We start from the raw sequence: 6,325 nt of genomic DNA, 5'->3' as shown, positions 1-6,325 counted from the left end.
TTTAATGCTATTATCTCCTTTATTCAAAAATAAATATTTCACTTTGATTCAACATATTTCAAATCACCTTAAGCACAGAGAAGAAATACATTCCCTTTGGAGATTGTGAACACATGTTGGAAAGAGGCATGATCCAAACAATGGGGATGAGGTGAGTGCGGATTCCAGCTGCTTCCTGACCCAGAAGTTCCACCCCTCTTCAGGTGGAGCTACTTATCAATTTTTAGGCGAGAAAAAGACACACACACACACACAGACACACTGCCTTGAAGTCTGAAAGGCACATGAGTGGACCATAAGGTATATGGCACGTTCACTGATAAAACATCCCTTATTCCTTCCCAAGAAAAGCGGAGACACTTTAATTAAGTCAAAGGCCAGAGAAGGGCCCGGTGCGGTGGCTCATGCCTGTATCCCAGCACTTGGGAGGCTGAGGTGGGTGGATCCCAAGGTCAGGAGTTCGAGACCAGCCTGACCCATATGGTGAAACCCCATTTCTCCTAAAAATACGAAAATCAGCTGGGCGTGGTGGCGCGTGCCTGTAATCCCAGCTACTCAGGAGGTTGAGGCAGGAGAATCGCTTGAATCCAGGAGGTAGAGGTTGCAGTGAGCCGAGATTGCATCATTGCAGTCCTGGGTGATAGAGCGAGACTGGGTGATAGTCTGGGTGATAGAGTGAGACTCCATCTCAAAAAAGAAGAAGAAAAAAAAAAACAGAGAAGACAGGGTGCTCCTGCTTATAGCTCAGCAGCATGAACATCTCTGAATATGAAAGCCATTTTTCATTTGCTTCCACCTCCTGTGCCTCCTCTCCCTGCCAAACGGGTCTGCGGATGGCCATGGTGCTCACTTGTTGATGGTGGGGCGTGTGGCCATGTACACAAACACCACGATCAGGAGCACGACCGCGGCCAACGTGGGCAGTGCCACCGTGGTAATCTGCTGCCGGGCCTCCTGCGTGGCTTGCTTCTGCTCCTTCTTGTCTTTCCATGTCTCCTTCCTGGGCTTCCCTTTGAGCTGCTGCATCTTTCCTAGAAGATGCTGGGAGGGTGTGTCCAGAGGGATTCCAGGAAGGGCCACAATCCCCTTGTCAAGGCTGGAACTTCCTTTTCTTCAACTTGATTCAATAATTTCAGCAAACTGATTTCCAGTACAGGTGACTTGACTTATTTGTTGTAACAGATCATGTCTTCAACATGCAACACTCTCAGATGATGCAGCTGGGCAAATGGATAACATCTTTACTGATCTTCAGCAGTCTGTAACTATTGAATTCTTATGTTTAGAATGAACTGAGATGGGCTATAAGTGTAAGATACATCCTGGATTTCAAAGACTTATTATGAAAACAGAGAAAGTAAAATATCTCACTGGTAATTTACATATTGATAGCATGAAAATTATATTTTCATATACTGAGTTAAATAAAATATTAATTTTACCTTTTTTAAAGTTTTTACATGAGATTACTAGAAAATTTTAAGTTACATACATGGCTCTCATTATATTTTTCTTTTTCTTTTTTCTTTGTTTCTTTTTATTTTTTTAGAGATGGGTCTTGCTATGTTGCCTAGGCTACATCTAACTCCCGGGCTGAAGCAAATCCTCCCACCTCAGCCTTGAAAGTAACTGGGACTGCAGGCATGTTCCACTGTGCCCGGCTTCAGCTCTTATACTTCACGCCATTCTCCTGCCTCAGCCTCCCGAGTAGCTAGGACTACAGGCATCCACCATCACGCCTGGCTAATTTTGTTTTCGTATTTTTAGTAAAGACAGGGTTTCACTGTGTTAGCCAGGATGGTCTCTATCTCTTGACCTTGTGATCTGCCCACCTTAGCCTCCCAAAGAGCTGGGATTACAGGCGTTAGCCACCGTGCCCAGTCTTTTTTTTTTGAGACAGAGTCTCACTCTGTCACCCAGACTGGAGTGCAGTGGCCTGATCTCACTGCAAGCTCCACCTCCCAGGTTCATGCCATTCTCCTGCCTGAGCCTCCTGAGTAGCTGGGAATACAGGCATCTGCCACCACACCTGCCTAATATTTTTGTATTTTCAGTAGAGACAGGGTTTCACCGTGTTAGTCAGGATGGTCTTGATCTCCTGACCTCGTGATCCGCCCGCCTCGGCCTCCCAAAGTGCTGGGATTACAGGCATGAGCCACCATGTCCGGCCTTCTTTTCTTTTTTAAGAGACAGAGTCTCACTCCGTTACCCAGGCTGGAGTGTAATAGTGGATGTAATAGCTCACTACATCCTTGAACTACTGAGATCAAGCAATCCTCTTCCAGCCTCATTCTCCCCAGTAGCTAGGACTACAGGTGCACACCACCACGCCCAGCTGATTTTTAATTTTTTTTTTGTAGAGATGATCTCTTGCCATGTTACCCAGACTGTTCTTAAACTCCAGGGCTCAGGAGATCCTCTCACTTAGGCCTCCCAAAACGCTGGGATTACAGGTGTGAACCACTGTACCCAACAGCTCTCATATTTCTAATGGACAGCATTGTTCTAGACCACAGGTCTGCAAACTACAGCCTGTGGGCCAAATCTGGCCTACTACCTGTTTTTGTATAGCCCATGAGCTAAGAATAGCTTTAATTTTTTAAGTGGTTGAAAATAAATTTTTAAAAAGAATGATGTCCTGTGACATGTAAAAATTATATGAAATTCAAGTTTTGTTGTTTATCAGTAAAGTTTTATTGGAACACAGGCACACTCAGTTATTTGTTTATCATCTATGACTGCTTTTGCTTTACAGTGGCAGAACTGAGTAGCTGTGATAAGGATGTGCAGCTTGAAAGTCTAAATATTTACTATCTGACCCTTTATGGCAAATGTGTGCTGATCCCCGTTCTAGACCATCAGCTTTCGTATGTTCCCTGGAAGAGGATCCTGCTTTTAACTTACTCCTATTTTTTTGTTCTCAATCTTTGCTTAGCTTTTAGGCCCAATTCCTTGATATGCCACTGCCCAAATCTCAGTGGTATTTTGGGGTTGCAAGAGCTGACCTATGCATTCTCTAGACTACAGAGAAGTCAGCCAAAAATGTTCTTGCCTTCCAAGAGCTGCACAGGAACCAGTGGATCTAGCAAGAGGGAACAGAGAGATGTTCAATAGCTTCTTTCTCCAAAGGTAGGGACTTCCTTCTCAGAGGACAAGCAAATCCAGGATTGATACTACATCAGACTGAGAGGGGAGCCTATGGTTTAGGGCTGGCCAGTTTCTTTCACAGCTCAGTGATACCTCTTTTTTTTTTTGGATGCAGAGTCTCGCACTGTTACCCAAGCTGGAGTGCAGTTGCATGATCTTGGCTCACTGCAACTTTGGCTCCCAGGTTCAGGCGATTCTGATGCCTCAGCCTCCCGAGTAACTGGGATTACAGGCATGCACTGCCATACCCGGCTAATTTTTGTACTTTTAGTAGAGATGGGGTTTCACTATGTTGGCCAAGCTGGTCTCGAACTCCTGGCCTCAAGTGATCCGCCTGCCTCAGCCTCCCAAAGTGCTGGGATTACGCAGGTGTGAGCCACTATGCCCGGCCAGCAACACCTCTTGAATTAAATCTTCTCTCTCTTCCTCTCTCCCTCTCTCCCTCTCTCTCTTGCTCTCACTTATGTTCACTCTCAGTTAGTGTAGTTGGCTTCTGCATGGTCTGTTCCTGCCAGATATTTCGTGGAACTCACTATGACATTTTTTTCCACTCCAGTGAAGCAGACATCTGGATCCTTTAATGACCCTTTTGATCCCAGTGTGCAACCAAAGCCTTGTTGGCTCAGTGAATCTTTATGCTCTCATGTTATAGGATTCCCAAGGAAGAGGAGTAAGGCTATGGTTTCAGAATGCTAATTGGTAACAGTTCTTGGCAACAGTGCTCTTCCTGACTTTTCCTCCATAACCTGCTTCTTCCACCCACAATAATAACATTTATTCTTAATAGATTGGTACCAGTCTGGAGTTCTCTGTCATTCCCTCTCTCCTACACACACACATGTTCTTCATTCCTTTTTTCCTTGCTCTACTGATTATATTTAGGACTGTTTAACTCACTCACTCACTCCCTTCCTTCCTTCCTTCCTTCCTTCTTTCCTTCCTTCCTTCCTTCCCTCCCTTCTTTCCTTCTTTCTTTCAGACAGGGTCTCAGTCTGTCACCCAGGCTAGAGTGCACTGGCATGATCTTGGCTCACTGCAACCCTTGCCTCCTGGGCTCAAGTGGTCCTCCCACCACCTCAACCTCCTGAGTAGTTGGGACCACAAGTATGCACCACCACATCTGGCTAATTTTTTATATTTTGTGTAGAGATAGGGTTTCACCATGTTGCCCAGGCTGGTCTTGAACTCCTTGACGCAAGTGACCTGCCCATCTCGGCCTCTCAAAGTGCTGGGATTGCAGGTGTGAGTCACCACACCTGGCCAAGACTGTTTAATTTTCTAATATTCATTTCTAAGTAAATTCCCTGACCATTATAATGATGTTATCCTGGTTATTGATGGAATATTAATGGTTAAAATGTAAACTGTCAAAGTTAGGGAGGGATCTTATATCTCTCTTCATTAAAGAACTCTTTCCTTTAGACAATTGCCTTTAGATTTTATAGTAGAGTTGAATTTAGGCATAGGGGTGGGGAAAAGCAGGAACCCTATAATGTAGGAAAATCCTAAAAACCCTGGAGTTTCTCTATCTAGCTTATCCTACACTTTGGGCACCATGAGGGAAATCTATTTTTTTTTTTTTTTTTTTTTTTGAGATGGAGTCTCACTCTGTCACCCAGGCTGGAGTGCAGTGGCCGGATCTCAGCTCACTGCAAGCTCCGCCTCCCGGGTTTACGCCATTCTCCCGCCTCAGCCTCCTGAGTAGCTGGGACTACAGGCGCCTGCCACCTCGCCCGGCTAGTTTTTTGTATTTTTTAGTAGAGACGGGGTTTCACCGTGTTAGCCAGGATGGTCTCGATCTCCTGACCTCGTGATCCGCCCGTCTCGGCCTCCCAAAGTGCTGGGATTACAGGCTTGAGCCACCGTGCCCGGCCGAGGGAAATCTATTGAGGGCTTCTAGCTGATTCTAGAATTTATGTTTCCTGCAAGGATTGCCTCCTGATAAAGAGATGTCAATAAGATCACAATTATTTTGTTTTTAATTCTTAGTCTGTGGTAAGACCACATAGTCTTCTAATAATGTTGGAAAGTAAGCTGGGGGATCAGGAGGCCTACTATTTTATTCCTACTCTTATCCAGATGATCTCCATGTTTCTGGCCTTTATCTTCTTCGGGTCTCACAATTTGAGAGAGGTCTTGTTCTGTCACCCAGGCTGGAGTACAGTAGTATGATTATAGTTCACTGCAGCCTTGAACTCCTGAGCTCAAGGGATCCTCCTGCTTCAGCCTCCCAATGTATTGGGATTATAGACATGAGCCACTGCACTGGGCCTGGTCTCACTCTTCTCATCTGTAAGTTAAAGGGTCTGATTAGTCAGCTTTTAAAGTTCCTTCCAGCTTCAAATTGTTGTGATTCTGCATCCCTATCGATAGCCTAGAGACAATAATCTCTGTCATTCTCATTCGAAGATTGAGTAATGCTAATGAAATGCCAAAAATAAAAACTTGTTGAGTTCCTTAGAAGAGAGATAGATTACTGAACTCCCACTTATTCAGAATGAGCAAGAAATGAGATATTTCAATTAATTCCATGTGTTGGTTAATGGAAGTTGTTATATACGACATATGGTTAACAAATATTTAGATAATTAAATATTATCTAAATATTTAGATATTTATTCTAAAATACACAATAGAATTACAATAACTATAACATAATTTTTGATTCAGTCTGTTACAGGGCCCTCACAACAGAATTCTGAACTCATAATCATTGTATGGCACTGCAGCTACAGATAAGATTGAGCTAAGTTAACAATATATAATTGTAGGCTGGTGCAGAGGTTCACGCCTATAATCCCAGCACTTTGGGAGGCCAAGGCAGGCAGATCACTTGAAGTTGGGAGTTTAAGACCAGCTTGGCCAACATGGTGAAACCTCAGCTCTACTAAAAATACAAAAATTAGCTAGGTGTGGTGGCATATGTCTATAATCTCAGCTACTGGGGAGGCTGAGGCACAAGAATCACTTGAACCTGGGGGATGGAGGTTGCAGTGAGCTGAGATCATGCCACTTCACTCCAGCCTGGGCAAGAGCATGAAACTGTATAAAAAAAGGTCAGGAGATCGAGACCATCCTGGCTAACACTGTGAAACCTCGTCTCTACTAAAAAAACACAAAAAACTAGCCGGGCGTGGCAGCGGGCGCCTATAGTCCCAGCTACTTGGGAGGCTGAGGC

General features: G+C 44.4%; 1 long non-coding RNA gene across 1 annotated transcript in view; it reads right to left on the bottom strand.

Annotated features, from left to right (window-relative positions):
- Positions 1-6,325, bottom strand: part of LOC105510372 — a 10,607-nt gene continuing 4,282 nt past the window's right edge. The window contains exons 2-3 of the long non-coding RNA XR_001001553.1: positions 4,399-4,403; positions 1-261 (exon numbers count right to left, since the gene is read on the bottom strand). This is a non-coding gene — a long non-coding RNA (uncharacterized LOC105510372). The remainder of the gene's footprint in view (positions 262-4,398; positions 4,404-6,325) is intronic.

The sequence above is a fragment of the Colobus angolensis genome, unplaced genomic scaffold (genome assembly GCF_000951035.1).
Source record: "Colobus angolensis palliatus isolate OR3802 unplaced genomic scaffold, Cang.pa_1.0 Scaffold187, whole genome shotgun sequence".
Taxonomy (NCBI): Eukaryota; Metazoa; Chordata; class Mammalia; order Primates; family Cercopithecidae; genus Colobus; species Colobus angolensis.
Note: the sequence above shows the minus strand (reverse complement) of the source record. Positions and strands in the feature narration are given on the sequence as shown.